We start from the raw sequence: 15,209 nt of genomic DNA on the forward strand, positions 1-15,209 counted from the left end.
CGGGGGCTGAGCCTGAGGGGAGCGCTGAGGGAAGGTGAGAGGGAGGGGTGGAAAAAAAGGAGGGAGGGAGGAAGGGAGAGAAGGGACGCCGCACGGTGCGCTGTGCCATGGAGCTGCCGCCGCTGGGTGCGCGGTGATGCAGTCCTGGATGGAGCCGGCACCCCCTCAGGCAGGGCTGGCCTTGCTTAGGGCTGCACAACGCGCCGGTGTTATTCATTCCGTGACGTGACACCGAAATATGTGGGAAATCTTCGCGCGATGCGAAGTGGGCCCCGGTAGCGAACAGTATGCTTACTTAAAGTCCGCTCTTTACTGAAAGTTACCGAGTTACTTAGTTACCGTGTGAGGGCTGGCTCATGCCCTCATGGTAAACTGGTCTTTCGTGGCTCGGGAGAGGATCGCGCCTCAACAGAAGCGTAAAGCTACGGGAGCAAGAATAATGTCTACACCAGTGCTTTTGAGCTGAGTTTCTTATCGTTCTGGCTCTGGAAATACGCTTTCCTGTTCTGGGAAACGCCAGCACCTGCCTTATGGTCCTTCCCCCGCCGCCCCCGAGTGTGGGAGCGGTGATGTCACAGCCCGCTGGAAGAGCCGCGGCTTTCCCGCCCCTCCAGCCGGAGCGGGTGGACTTGTCGCCTAATATCTTATATCACCTCGTCATAAATCAGCAGTAAAGCAATAAATCCCTTTAAGCCTTGAACTACCTTTGCACTTCCCTGATTCCCCCCCCCTCCTTTGGCTGTTCACCCTTGATGGTGTTTTTCTCTATACGAGAGACTTGTGGCCTCTTGAAATAAAAATTGCCATTATTGTGGTGATCATTGTTAAAGTTGGGGATTGTTGGGTTGTGAGGGAGTTCCTGACAGGCTCCTTCCCTCATCCCTCCCCAAGCTATTTCACTGCACGCGCTGCTCCCTCATTTTGTTGCATGCTTCACTTCGGCACTCTAGTGCTGGAAAACCCCCAAGTAGCCTACGGATTTTCTGGGAAGTGGCAGGAAAGCTGCAGAACTGGCTTCAAAACAGGCTTTTTGCTGGCAAAGTAGCTTCAGCACAACCAAAGCTGTTTTGGCTGAGGCATACCAGACCCTAATTTAGAGGAAGAGTGATGTATGAGTTAGGGATGCCAAACTGGGACAGAAGAGATGGAGATTTTCTTTTGTCTTTATATCTCAGCTCTTCATTTATGAAATAAAATCCTTTAATTTGGGCTCAGATTAGGATGCTGGAGAGGAGACATGCAATACCTGCTGGAGATGGCAACTCAGGACTGCAGAGGAGTCCTTCTTTTTCAGGTACCTGCACAGGTACCTGACATCACTGATATTGAATAGCTAAATAGAAAAAACATGTGGGAAGAAGTAGTGAAAATAGCAAAAGAATTTGCCTTGCACTCAGGCCCTTCTGTTTCCAAGTGCTTGAGCTTCACACTGGTTTGTCATGATAGCATGAGTAACAGGACTTGTTTTTTTTTCCTAATTAGAGTTATTTGACAGATTTTTTCTAGATTGCTATCAGTGTGGGAAAAAAAAGGCAGTAAAATCAGAGAAAATAAATATTTGTTTCTCCTGGATATGGAGAATTCTACCCACTTTTACTAGACAAGAAAACTCCATCTTGTTGCTACTGGCCATTTCACTGACAGTTGTTCAGAAGCTTTGCTTCAAAACCTCTCTTTCAATGTATCAGAGAATTTAAAAGGAGATAGGAAAATTATGAACTTTTTTTTTAATAACCTTTTTATTACAACACACCCTTTCTTAGTGTAAGTTTAGCTTATGTTTCAGTCCTTTAATGACTTCCGTTTTGATAAGTATCCTGGACCCACGTGAAGGCCACATGCATATTCCCTTTGGACATTTGTTCTGCTCATGACACCGCTTGTTGGTTTAGTGCTTTCTTAGCAGTGAGCAACTCATAGCCATTCATCGCTGATTTTACAAAAAGGGTGTAACGCATTTGAAAACAGTTCACTGTGTTTTGCAACAAACATGGTCTCTCTCCTGGGGAGCCACGAGCGTGGACAGCACAATAAAGGCAAGAACGAAATACTTGTAGTAGAACTTGTGATAGGCAAAAGGCAAATAATCATAAGGGGCTGCAGGTTTAGTTGATATGAAGGCAAATAGAAACGTTACTTGCCAAAATTATTTTTATTTCATTATGTCTAAAAGTAAATATTGGCTATTGCTTAAGATGATGCTCATGTTTACATTGTGGGTAGGAGTTCTTTTAGGTACGTCAAGCTGCTTTGTGCATTTCAAGTGTGGTTTGCTGGAGTGGGCAGGAAGCAATGTGGCAGCGGTGGCACGAGCTTGCTCTTACTGAAAATCCTAGGCAGCAGTGCCAGAGAAACGAAGTGCATGGTCTGAAGGCATGATTTAAAACTCAGTAGAATATGTGGAAAGACAAGAAAATAAATCTGCTCTTATCCAAGGAAATTTTCTGCTCTTGTCCAAGAACTTCCCCAGTTTGGCTCAAAGCATTCAGGAGGAGCAGTGCATCAGAAATCTATACTGCTCTTCTTCATGCAGTATGCATTAAACAGATAAACAGAGTGAGATGTTCTCCTTAGAGAGCTACTAAGATGTACTTGTAAGTTTTAAGTCCACATTCAAATAAAACAGGAAAAAAAAGAAAACAAAACCATTTCTTCTACTTATATGTGTAATATTTTTCTGCTTCTGAGGAGGAATGGATTACACTCAGGTAATGCTTATAATCAAATTTAACAAAACTAAGGCTTCTGCTAACTTCAGAATATATTGAAACCTAAAAGGCATCAGAAAAAAAAACCCTCAAAGAAGAGAATTAAGTACTGAATTAGTGGCTCAGAAGCTCCAAGACTGACTAGTTAAAGTACTGAACTCAGGTCTGTGAAGCCTGATTATGTTCTCAGCAACTGATGCTTGTTTCCATTTAGAAGCACCTTATTGTAGGACCAATGCAATATCCTATCCCATAGATTAATCAATCAACCAGCCATCGTCTTAAGTAATGGGAAAAGACAAATGTGTCTTCATGATCCTTGTGTTGAATTTTACACCATAGCAACCAGGCTGCATTAGCACACTTTTGTAGCAGACATGGGTTCTGTATTTATGTTCAACTTCTGCCTCTATCTAATAGGTTAATTTGATGTAACATCTAATAAATGAGACCTATTAAGAGAATAATTCCTCAGCTGCCTGTATCCCCTGGATAACCTGGCTTTAAAGCCTGTGAAGGAAGTAACTGAGATAAGGAAGGTTAGGTCACAGACAAACACACAGTGACTAATTCTGCTGTAAGCAAGGTAAAATCTGGACTAAGCTCCCCTCTTGTGGTGTAAGCAGAGCCTTGAGACTTTGTATGACCTCTGCTATCAGCATGGAGGGACAAAACTGCTCATCACAGAAATCCCCTTCCCCTCAGACAGTAAAACATTCTTTTTACTGTAATTTATTTTGCCTTCAACTCCATGCCATGACCATGTAATCTGTTACTTCAATGGCTGAACAGAATATAATCATCAGTGAGTCCCCTACTTCCTTCGGAGTAATGGAGACACTTCCACAAGTCTTGATGGAAATTTCTATGTTTCATTTTCTCTCAATGCAGCCTTAATTATATGTTTAATCAGGAAATAGCCAATCATGTCTCTTTTCTATGACAGTATGAGACTTTTGTTAATTTATTAATTTGTGTAATTTAGTAAAGCTTATTGGAATATTTTTTCCATTTTTCTGTAAAACTTGTATACCTGCAGCAAAAGGAATTGCAGTTGGATTGATGTATGATTTTATTCACACCAATTGCATTGTTACAGCAGATATTTCTTATTGCTCACAAAAAAGCTAAGCCTAGAATTCTGACTTGTGAAGCACTTACCTTTCTTTCACAAGTCTCTCTCTTTCATTCCAAGCAGCAGCAGATTTTACTGGCAAGATCAAATGCCATCTAAGGCCAGATCTGCCACATGGCATAGAGAGAATGACAGGGCGCAGATACTTTCTTCAGCTGAAAAGCTTGCAGACATCGTAATAGTAGTTGTTGATAAGTTGTTGATTCTTTATGGACAAATAGCAGGTTGATACTGAGTTTGTGAATCCCCTTTCTGAAACTAGGCTGAGCCCAGGACTTTGACGTGGGAACTGTGCAGTTGTTGCAGTCTGGGTGAGAGTTTGGGGCTGCCCTTGAGTCCCTCAGCCTCTTGGCTGTCCTCAGTGCACTGCTCACAGGGTGAGCATAGCAAAGTACTCCCAGCCTAGTCCTGCATTCAGGTTGCACTTGGAGCAGGGATCCTGCTTTTGTTTTTTGACTCCTTGGTTCTACATCTGGTAAAACACTTGATGAATTTTAAACAAAAATGAAGGCTGCTGTTTCTTATTCCCTGCATCAACGGCCAAAAAAATGCTACTTTGAAAGGCAGGGATTCAGAAGGTTTGCAGATTTGCAGTTGTGTTAGACACCTAGGCAAGATGCCGCTGCAAGAGAGGCTGCACAGCTGTCCCCCTTTCCTCTTCCTCAGTGATGAGAAGGGTGGTGGGATCATGGCAGACAACGTTCTCCTAGATCTGTGTCTCCAGCAAAAATACTGCATGGAAAAACAGCCAATAAGCAGTCTAGAGAGAATAGGGGAGCATAATATTTCACCCAAAGCCCCCTTTGCTTGTCCCTTACCAAGAGAATTTGCATCTTCCGTGCTTTGATGCTGAGAGACAGAGAATTTCAGGACTAAATTTGAGACAATCATAGGTTGTTTTATTTTTCTGCTGTGTTTTTTACTTTCCAGCACCAAATACTAGCAAAAAACTGAGGTGCAGCTTTGCCCCTTGAAATATACTTGCCAGAGCACACAGGGTTAAGGAGGGTAAAGGGGAGAGGTTTACCCTAGGCACTGCTTGGTATTTGTGTCTCCCCTGAATGCAAGGGGTGTGTTCCACCAGAAAGCAGCCCTAGCGAAAGGATAATATGCTCATTCATTTGCTATGTTGGTCTAAGGTAACAACAAAGACCTAGAGCTTGTACAGTGCCAGGTACTCCAAGCAGTACACTAAGATAACATTACCTGGCCCTAGTCCCAGAGAATGACTTTTCCCAGAGTTAAATTGACCAAGCCTTTATCATACTACAAGATACTTTATTTCTTACTCTGCACCAATTTGGGCTCCTTGAAGAAATACGTCTGGGAAGCTTTCTTAGGACTTGAGATTTAAAAATTCAGTAGTAATAAGCTAAATACTCTCTTATGTCTTTTAAAAGCTCCAGCCTTGAAACTTCTGGTTGTGACACGTACTGTGGTACAACACCAGCTTCAGATGTAGCTGCAACCCAGAGAACAATACACCATGATGTGAGTATCACTTTTAAATACAGGCTCTTCAACATCTGCCTTACTTTTGGACAAGAGTCAAAGTCTTCTACAGCCCTATTTCAGCTCCCCCGATCCGAACAGAGTTCAAGAGTGCAGCCAGGCAACCTTTGTCAAACGAGATTCCTGTAGCAACTTCCCTCCCCAGCCTGGGGACTGCACAGAAATCCCCTTGCAAGAGAGTCCCTCCCAGCCTAGGCTCAAAGAAGAAAACAGTTGCTATAGTAACCACTTCTCTACCTGCACGGAATTGGCTCTCTCTTCCCTGTTAATCTCTGGTTTTACTAGTTCTGGGCGAGAAGCAGCTCGTCAGGTCAGGGCTGTGCTTAGTTCTGCAGGCTGGAGGAATGTGTGGAAGGCACTGGAGGGGGCGGGGGGTCCTCACCCATCAGGTGGTTGTTGCTTGCTAACTTTGCCTGCTGAAGAATGTCCTGTGTGAGGGTTGCCAGCACTGTCCTTTTGTGAGAGCCACCCGAGCCGCAGAGGGACAGGTGCTTTGCTTCCCCTTCCTGCCCCAGCTTGTGGTGGAGACCTACTGCTATCTTGTCCAAGAGCAGACCTGCCACTTGCCGTCTGTAGCCTTCCTTGCACATGCTTTGCAGCCTCACTGGGATAGATTTCAGTGGAAAAAGAAACTGAATACAGTTTCTTTTCTTTGATAGCACGTTTTTGCAACTCTTCCTAGGGCTAAAAAGTACCACAAAATACTGAAAACACTGAGAAAATTCTAAACTATGCTAAATTGTATCTTTTCCAATATGTCTGATGTGGCCAGGCATTAGACTTAGAGTTTTCTGCATTATGAATTACATTATGGAAGAGTATAGCTGGGGGCCAAATAAACCTGCTGTAAGGAATAACAATCCAGACCCACATCTAGTTCTGTGTGTGCAACACCGACAAATTGCCTGCACAAGGCAGAGCGTGTTCCCCTGACAGCAAGCGGACTCAGGGGGAATGATGTGGTGACTAGGGAGGGGGGAAAAAAGCCGCAGAATTAATTACCGTGGATGTAGTTATGACCGCTAATAAAAGGCTGCAGAGAATTGTGTAGGACAGAGCAGGTAGTGCACTATAACAAGGCACCAGGCACTGTCACTGCCTGTGTTAATTACTCAGAAACTGTGTGCTGTGAAGGACCCAAAAACATTGACTGGACACTGGGACAAACTAGGCAGGAGCAAGCCAACTAGAAGACTTCCTTCTTATGTTCATGCAGCTGCCATTATCATGATAGTAAATGCTCTATATTTAAGTACAACACAATAAAAAGATTCCAGAACACACCCACATCAGTGTGTTGCTTGAACAACAGCCTGTAGTAAAATAGAAATGTGCATGCATTTCTAGAACATTTCAAAATCTATTATTGATCCAGATAATGAGGTAGGTCACAGACTAATCTTAAAATGACTTGGACTTTTTTTCCCTCTGTTTTTGCTTGTTATGCAACAATTTGCTATGATAAGCATTCATAGTGATGGACTAACAGCAAGCTGAAATAACTGATTTGTGATGGAACTTGCAACTCCAGTACTGCTGGTTATTCAAGCATGGTGCAGTTTTCCTCTTTGTTAGGATGTAAAAAGGTGGATTCCAGATTTGGGTTCCAGACACCATAGTTTTGACTCAGGTGCTGATTATACTTAAGCAATTGGCATAGCTTTTATGGCATCCTGGCAGAGTTTCCCATTTAAGCCAAAGAATGGTTTCTAGCTGGTTATTTCCTCATGGGCCATTAAACCTTTAACATGGGCACACTCAGCATAAGGAGGTGGCAGAGGGAAGTTTTGGGATCTTTGGGGAGCCAAGCCTGCAGCAAGAGCAGCAGTGGAACTCTGCCTGGGGCAAGACACATGTTCTAGGCAAGAGCTTCACCTATTCACCTCACTCAGACCCATTTGTTCCTTGCCAGTGATAACAATTAGCAGTCTGAGGTTAAAGAAAGGTCATTGAGTTAGAAAATTATTCCAAATACGACACAGTGCAATTATTCATGGTGAACTGACTGCCAAAGAAGTGGTCACTGGACTTGGAGCACACACGTGGAGGGCAGACAGGGTCACCACAACAAAGAAGTTTGAACATTTCAGGGGCTGACCGTGTTCTTCCTCACACACATGCACACACACTGATTTTCAAGTGCTCTAGCCTGAAAACTAGAAAACTATAGATCTTGTCTGTTTTACACAGACATGATTTCTTAGCCTATCTGATGAGATTTAAGTCATATTGCTATTTATAGGAGGAAACACACCACCCTAAATTTCCTGTGCTCATTTATTTTATATATATATATATATATATATATATATATAAACTCTCCCAAAAAATTAAGTAACATTTTTGAAGTCAGTCCTCTGACCTAGTATCTGTGACTAACAATATCTTGTTATTGTACAGGTTTTTAGACTTTCAATAATCTTTTTATTGCCAATATTGGCATAAAATGAGTGGAGGGGATTTTTGTGTGAAACACTCATAATCACCCAGATAAATGGCCTTTATTCAGAAGCAGTCACTGATAATGCCTGGGAGGTGAGGGTAACTTTATATACAGCCAGAGTGATTTTGTGATATGCCTAAACTACCTAAACATAACAGCTGTGGCCTGGTTTTTGACCCCAGAATTAAGCTCACTGTTACTTGTTACCAGAATAGTGCTGTACACTACAGAGCTTTTTAATGTGAAATTTTGTAAGTGACTAATTTAATCGTAATTTGTTTCCATTTTGAAACGCTCATGAAAACAATTACTCACGATAGCTAGAAAATACTGGTCGCCAAGAAATTAATCCAGATTAGAAACCCTCTGAAAACAGAATGAAACCCATTGCCTCTTAAAGCGGAGCATGTAATACTTGGTTACAGGTATTTAACAGTTTTTTTAATTAAACACAACATGATATAATTAATTTCCCCTTTCAATTCTGATGATAACATGTGCTGACTGAATTTACAAATCCAGTTTGTTATGTATTAACCAGTCATCTGGGAATCTGATTGAGTAACACAGCAGTTGTTGCAATACCAAGACTCCCATATAAATCATGTCCAAGTCCTAAGTCAATATTGGTTCAAATATTGATTCCCACGAGAGATAGGGCTGCAGTTGAAGAGGTTACAGATGCCGACTGAACCACTTTAGAGAGGACTGCTCCCTCTGTGTTCGAGATCGACATCAAAGTGCTCACTTCAGCTTGAATTGATGAGAACAGAGCATTTGCCTTCACTTTTGATACTGACACTCTCTATCAGAACCCAGTTTTGATGTGCTGAAATCAAAGGTATCACATCGTGTTTAAGTACTAAGTTATTCAGTTATTTATACTCCAGAGAGATGTAACATCTGGGAAGAGGAGAACGAGACACAAGAAGTTACTCTTTATGGGGCACTAAAAGCAGGAGGAGAGGGGGACATGCAGACATTTTTTTCTGCTTATAGCAGCTGTAACACCTGCTATGCAAAAACAAATGAAGAAGCAGAAAAAGGAATGTGAAGTTAAGGAAAAATGCAACATCAAAATGAAAAACTGTCTTCAACACTTTGAAAAATAGGAGTCTCTCTTCAGTTGGAGGAAGCTCAAGGGAAAAGGAGTGCCGCATCCCATTTGTTTTTACTCTAACAAGAGGTATCGTGAGCCACATCTACACAGGCAATCTGCTCTTCCATTGCAATATAGCTATCTCCTTCACTTAGCCTTGAATCCCAACTGTTCTTCTGAGTAGGACAAGCAGAGATCCTTCTGGACAAATAAGAGATCTAAACAAGAATGAGTTTCCCCAAAGTCTCCTGGGCACTGCTGTCTTGGCAAGTCTTAAGCCAGCAATTAGAGAAAAGAGCATGTATACTTCATTCCAACCAGTCTTAATCAGTGGACTGTGAATAACAAGCCAGGTGCTCTAAACCTTCATGTGTTGTAGATACTCATTTTAAGAGTGGCTCTGTAATTGCTATATTGACCAAACCAATTGCTAAGAAAAGGGTTTATACCACAGAAATGAAGTTCCTGTTTTGAGCAATTTAAGATAAGTTCATTTACATAAAAACAGCTCAACCTGGCCTACTTCTATCTCTTAGAATAGCTCATTGTTTCTATTATTTAAAGGCACAGAAAATAAATCTATGCATTATCTTGGCTTTCAGACTAACATGGTTTTCTTAATAATATTTGTAACAACTCTGTTGGAATCAATGCTTAGAGCATCACACCACATGAGACATGATATAAATCATAACATTTGGAAGTAAGTAACACCTAACTAGTCACTGAATTCAGACTAATTAGAATAATAGAATATCCTGAGCTGGAAGGGACCCATGAGGATCATCAAATCCAACTTCTGACTGCATGCAGAGCAACGTAAAAAAAGGTTAAACAATCTAAGAGTGTTGTCCAAATGCTTCTTGAATAGTGACAGGCTTGGTGCCATGACCACTTCCTTGGGAAGCCTTTTCCAGAGCTTGAGCACCCCTGCAGTGAAGAACGTTTTTCTAGTATCTAACTAGCCCAACAAAACATTCTCTAGGTGACATCTTTACTATGACATGCTTTCCACAATGCCATAGCACATAACAGAAAACTGTTCCTTGAACTCTGTGCAGACTCTCTTTGCCATGGGCACATCCCATGCATGCCAAGCTGAATACTTTTGGCCTGCAGTATCTGCTGTGGTTGAGCCTCCTTACCCTCCGTAGAATGAAGAACAGAGCAAATTCAGTTATCTCTCCATTCCTTCTAATTGCCAATAGCTGTAAGACAAAATCCCTACATGCATCATTTCTCAGCACATTGTGCAATTTTAAACCCTTTCCTTACAAATGTAGTTAGCAGATTGCTCTGAATTGCACAATCAATTCCTTTGTCCACTGTTTGACAAACTAGTGAAGTGTTAAGGATCATTTTTGCTACTGCAATCCGGCTGCTGCAGCCGAAACAAACATGGTGGTTCCCAGCTGGTTGTAGCCACATTTTTTTCTCCTGTATCAGGCACAGGAATTCAGTTTGCCAGTCCTCTTCAAAATGAGCTTCCTTTTTGGGACAGGATTTGGCCAGGTGGAGGTCTGCCTTAGCTTCTCTGCAGACTCTGACATGGGCCTGGTAAATCCACCCCTTGGAAGAGCAAAGGACCTCCAGCAGCAGCATATGGGACCTCTCTGTCGTGAATTCCAGTAGGACATCAGTGATCTCAGCTATACAGCTCACCAAAATATGTCATGGCTCACAGCCAGATTTCAGATGATGCACGCAGTGATTCATTGCTGCATCTGGGCAGGAGGATGAGAGTGACCACAGCCCTCGTTCCTCTGCATATCACGGTGGGATCTGTGCCCAGCTGCCGGGGAAAGCTTGTGCTGCCATTTGGAGAAGTGCCAGCAGCAGATTCAGCGGCAGCTTGGAGAACCAAAGCTGTGTGGTACCTAGCAGAACCACATCTATATTAGACATATGCTGAAACAACTAATTTAGGAACTGACATCAAGAAGTGCTGCTCTGGACCCGATGTGCACCTTTTCTGCTGAGAAAAACAGAAGATCTCCTGAGCCACTTTGCAGTTCTCAGCGCAACATGGGAGCAGAGTATTGTAAGCAATATGTGATTGGTTGTTATGTCATTCCCTCTCCGCCCTTCTCTACTGCTGGGTTCAAGGGGACAATTTTGTTCCAGTGACACAGCCATTACTATATGTAGAGGATTTTCTCCCATCTTCTCAATAATAGAATGTAGGAGTAGTGTGCTTTCTGGACATGTTTGTGATGGAAAAGTATCAAAATACTCTACCTCAGCAACTGGCTCTGCTATGAGAAATAATTCTAGCTCATCAACCATTTAAACCAAAAGTTATTTTGATTACAGCATTCCACAAGAACAGGAAAAAATCCAACTTAATTTTGACTCCAAGCACAATATCTGTAAGATTCCTGTAACTTGGAGGTTTCAGGACTGTCTTACAGAGCATTCAAACAAGAATAAGCTCTTCCAAACACAAGTCCTTAATTTGTTTTCTTACTTTTGCACATAGATTTTGCCACACATTGTTTTGCAAGGCTCTTTGAAACCCACATTTATGCTAAGTGAAGAGCTAGTGGATAAGATTTTTTTCCATGTGGAATGGATGAAAAAGCTTACTTAAACCTTTGTAAGAGGTTTCCTTCTTTCACGTGTGCATGCCAAGGCTATGGCTGCCAAGGCTATTGCTAAGAAAGGTTTGATTCAAGGATGGATAACTTGCTTAGCACACTGACAGGGTGCGAAGGATGTCAATAAGATGCTCCCCATGCAGAAGGTTTAAAGTGTGCAGCTATGCTCTTGTCTTGTACAAGAGAACTGTACAAGAGCACAATTCCCCTCCTCCTGGAGGTTCATTGTTGAGAACATGACAGACAAAACCACAGCCACATAGTGTGTCAACACAAGAGCAGAACCAGGCCACCTCTTCCCTGTCATTAGCTTATTTGGCTTGGGACATCCTGTATTTGTCTTTAGAGGACACCAGTGTCCCCTTACCTGCCTGGCCATTGATGTTCCCTGGCACAGCCCCAGCAGGCCTGTTACCCCAAGGAGGTGAGAGGCAGAGGTCCAGCAGTGATGGTACCAGCCTGGGTCAGGCCATTCTGGCACTTGTGCATGACCACTCTGTCAATGCAGCCTGAGGGATGCTGCCAATCCTGCCTCTTGCTGCCCTTCAGAATCGCTCCTCGTGGCTGCATGGCTGCATGCCACAGAAAGACACTGCTCAGTTAAAGTTCAAACCAAATTTGTAGCCAAAAAAAACAACTGGTCCCTTCCTGTCCTGAATTAGAATGACTTCAAAACAAATAGGGTGACCTCAAAAAACAAAAATAGAAGTGCTATGCAATCATCACCTACCTTCCTAGAAAATCCAATTTCCATCATTTGCACCTGCTGGCAAGCCTCACAGGAGCTTCAGTGTTGTAAGGCTACACAGTCCAGCAAGCCAGCCCTGAAATGGATGACTTGCTGTCTGCAGTGTTTTGTCCCCCATATTGAAGCCTGGGGGTCTGTTACACCTATTTTTCCCTATTGAAAAACCATCCATCTTCATGTAAACTTGGTAGAGTCACAACCTGAACAGGATTTTCTTGTTCTTAATAGGTTTTTCATTCACACTCTTACTGTGATCCACATCTTCCTTTCACAGTGAAGAATGACTTGGGTCTCAGGATCTCCTTAAGGATTTTATTACACCAAGGGTGGGATTTCACCACAGACACCTGCATCTCAGCTCAGCCCAAACTCCTTTGTACAGTCAACATCACCGAGGGTGAGGTTCACTTAACCCTGAAAATTCTTCAAACAACTGCCAGTTTCTTTCCTTTGGCTATTAAAGGAACCCAGACTGAGTAGCTTGGTATACACCTCTACTTTGCAGATATCTAGAATGATGATGTACACTGTGAAAAGTGACTCTGAATTCTGTCAAACAGGATTTACCCTCCTGATTATTTTCCCACTGTTCACACAAATGAAGGGAAGGCTAAGCATGCTTGGAGCATGCTCTTTTTTTCCAGCAGGAGGGCCAGCCTTCCTTTTGGTTTGTAACCTTTGCAGCAGGGTTTCCTTCCTTTAAAGCACAAACATATGAGATTAGAGCCATCTAAATTCTGTATAGTCCTCAACACCTTGGGTGAGACAGTCTCTGTTATTTCCTTAAAGAGCATCTGCACTCCATAGAGATGCAAAGTGCTTGCACAAGGATCAGTCCATGCATTTTCCCAATTCTGGCCCTTACGGGGGCTTTTTGGACAGACACGTCATTTGTCTTCCTTGGTTTCAAACTTGGCAACTTGTTTGTGATAGGGCCCCCTTGAAAAGACAGAAGACTGCCATGCACACACAGAGGAAGAAGAGGTAGCAACTGCTAAAGGCAGCAACACGTAGCTGTGAAAAGCCGACCATGTCTTAATGGCAAAAGCAAGCTAGCACAGAAGGGAGCCGTTGCAGATTTGCATTGGCAGGTTGGGAGTGTGTGTTGGCGTGCTGGGAAGAGGGCAGAGGGCCTGTTTTTAGATGATGGCCAGGATTAGGTAGACCCGGTTGTTTGGGAGGAATGAAGGTGTCTGTGTCCCCTTGTTTCTTCAGAAAAGAGCTAGAGAAGTATCAGAGCATCAGCACAAAGATTGTGCACACATGCTGCAAAGGCAGAAAGGATGGTATTTTCTGGTTTAGCCTAGTTGTTGCTTTTGGCTGATAACCAGTAAAAATAAAACTTTACTGTTATTATTACCACATTTGAGAGATCAGTGTGAAGGACAACCCTGCCACCAGATAGAGTGTAACACAGGAGAGAATCTAACAGCTCCCTCCTCTCCTTTTCTCTTAGACTGTGCTAAAATGATAACACTTCCTTATCTGCAAACTAACAATAGTTCTGCAGCAGCATAGGAAACTTAAACAAGCCTTGAGTCAAGGGGATGTAGAGATTACCCCTAGGCACTGACTAAAGCTATAGACCACATATTCTTATAGATGGAAAAAAAAACAACCTGCAAAAGGAACAAGTTTTGAGGCGTTACTCACTTAAAACTGTAGTCCTGTGGTTCATCATGTTCCATCTTCAGATATCTCCCCCAGGTGCTGGTCACAGGCTAGCAAGATCACAGATGTGGAGTTTTTTGCTTTTAGGTCAGAATGCAGCCCACATCAATAGCAGATAATGCTCTAGCAGTGGATTTCATCCATGCAACAACAAAAATAGGAAAGAAACCCTGACATTGAGCCAACCATCAATAGACAGGCACCGCATGGTGACTGAACTAACATGCCCTCAGGAACTGTCCTGCTACAGGAGAGGTTTCCTGCACATGGCAGGGCAGGGAAGAAGTACACTGGGAAATATCTGCTGTTTTGTGTTCAGAATCAGGTAGTTTGCAGCTGAATGGTAAATTCTTTCAAAGCATTCTTAAAGGAAAGACAGAAACGTAGCTTGGAGCATGTAATTTCTTTGCTAGAACTGCATTAACTCTGAATAACTGTGCTGAACTGCATCATGCTAAGCAGAATATAATCCCTCTACTTCTTAGAAAGTTTTTGTGCTGCTAGTTACTGAAATCACAGACAATCTACTTTGCATTGTACTTGTATGATTCTCCTCCCATGCTACACCAACTTATTTCAAATATTACAGACTTCTCAGGAGGGCTTTGTTCCAAGATGTACCTTTTTAACATTCTGAGCTTTCCTCTCTGTAAGGTGTATGGTGTGTTCTTCCACACCCACCCTTTGGCCTTGAGAAGCCAGTCCCTTAACAAACCACCCCACGCTCTGTTTGTTTTAGTAATTCTTACTCAAGGTCTTTATCTTAGAATCCTGTTTGTGCAGCTTTGGACAAGATTCAGTACTTGGAGGGGAGGGTGAGTGAGGTGGGAAGGATTTTTTAGTGCCTTTAGTATTTATATGTTATCTCACCTGTGACTATTAAGTAGATGATTTACAAGCTTGTTGACACTGAGATGGTGTGAGTTTCTGCCCCTTACAGTAGATGCAAACACAACTTGAAAGAGCAGCTATAGGAGGGGAAAGGGCTACAGAGAACTACAGTTTCCAGCCTGTGCACAAAGCACCCAGGAAATCTTTGCAGAAAACACTGTGGTGGGTAGCCCACTGCAAGCCCTTCAGCTGCTCCTGGCAGGTCTGTTCACAAGAGCAGCACACTAAAATCACATTCATCTTCTCTTCCAGCTGCAAATTCACAGCTTGCTGTGCCACTCCACACGGCGAATTTGCTAATGAGAGCTGTGTGTCAGAGTCCCTGACCAGGACACAGTTGCCAAGGCCAGGCTGCTGCAGCCTGAGCACCATGAGCTGCTGCTGTGGGAGCTGAGCAGCGAAGTG

General features: G+C 42.9%; 1 long non-coding RNA gene across 1 annotated transcript in view; it reads left to right on the top strand.

Moving 5' to 3' along the window:
- Nucleotides 1–15,209, top strand: part of LOC108448518 — a 35,440-nt gene continuing 20,231 nt past the window's right edge. Inside the window, exons 1-2 of the long non-coding RNA XR_001864413.1 lie at nucleotides 1–34; nucleotides 5,244–5,334. This is a non-coding gene — a long non-coding RNA (uncharacterized LOC108448518). The remainder of the gene's footprint in view (nucleotides 35–5,243; nucleotides 5,335–15,209) is intronic.

Source organism: Corvus brachyrhynchos, unplaced genomic scaffold, assembly GCF_000691975.1.
Source record: "Corvus brachyrhynchos isolate BGI_N302 unplaced genomic scaffold, ASM69197v1 scaffold115, whole genome shotgun sequence".
Taxonomy (NCBI): Eukaryota; Metazoa; Chordata; class Aves; order Passeriformes; family Corvidae; genus Corvus; species Corvus brachyrhynchos.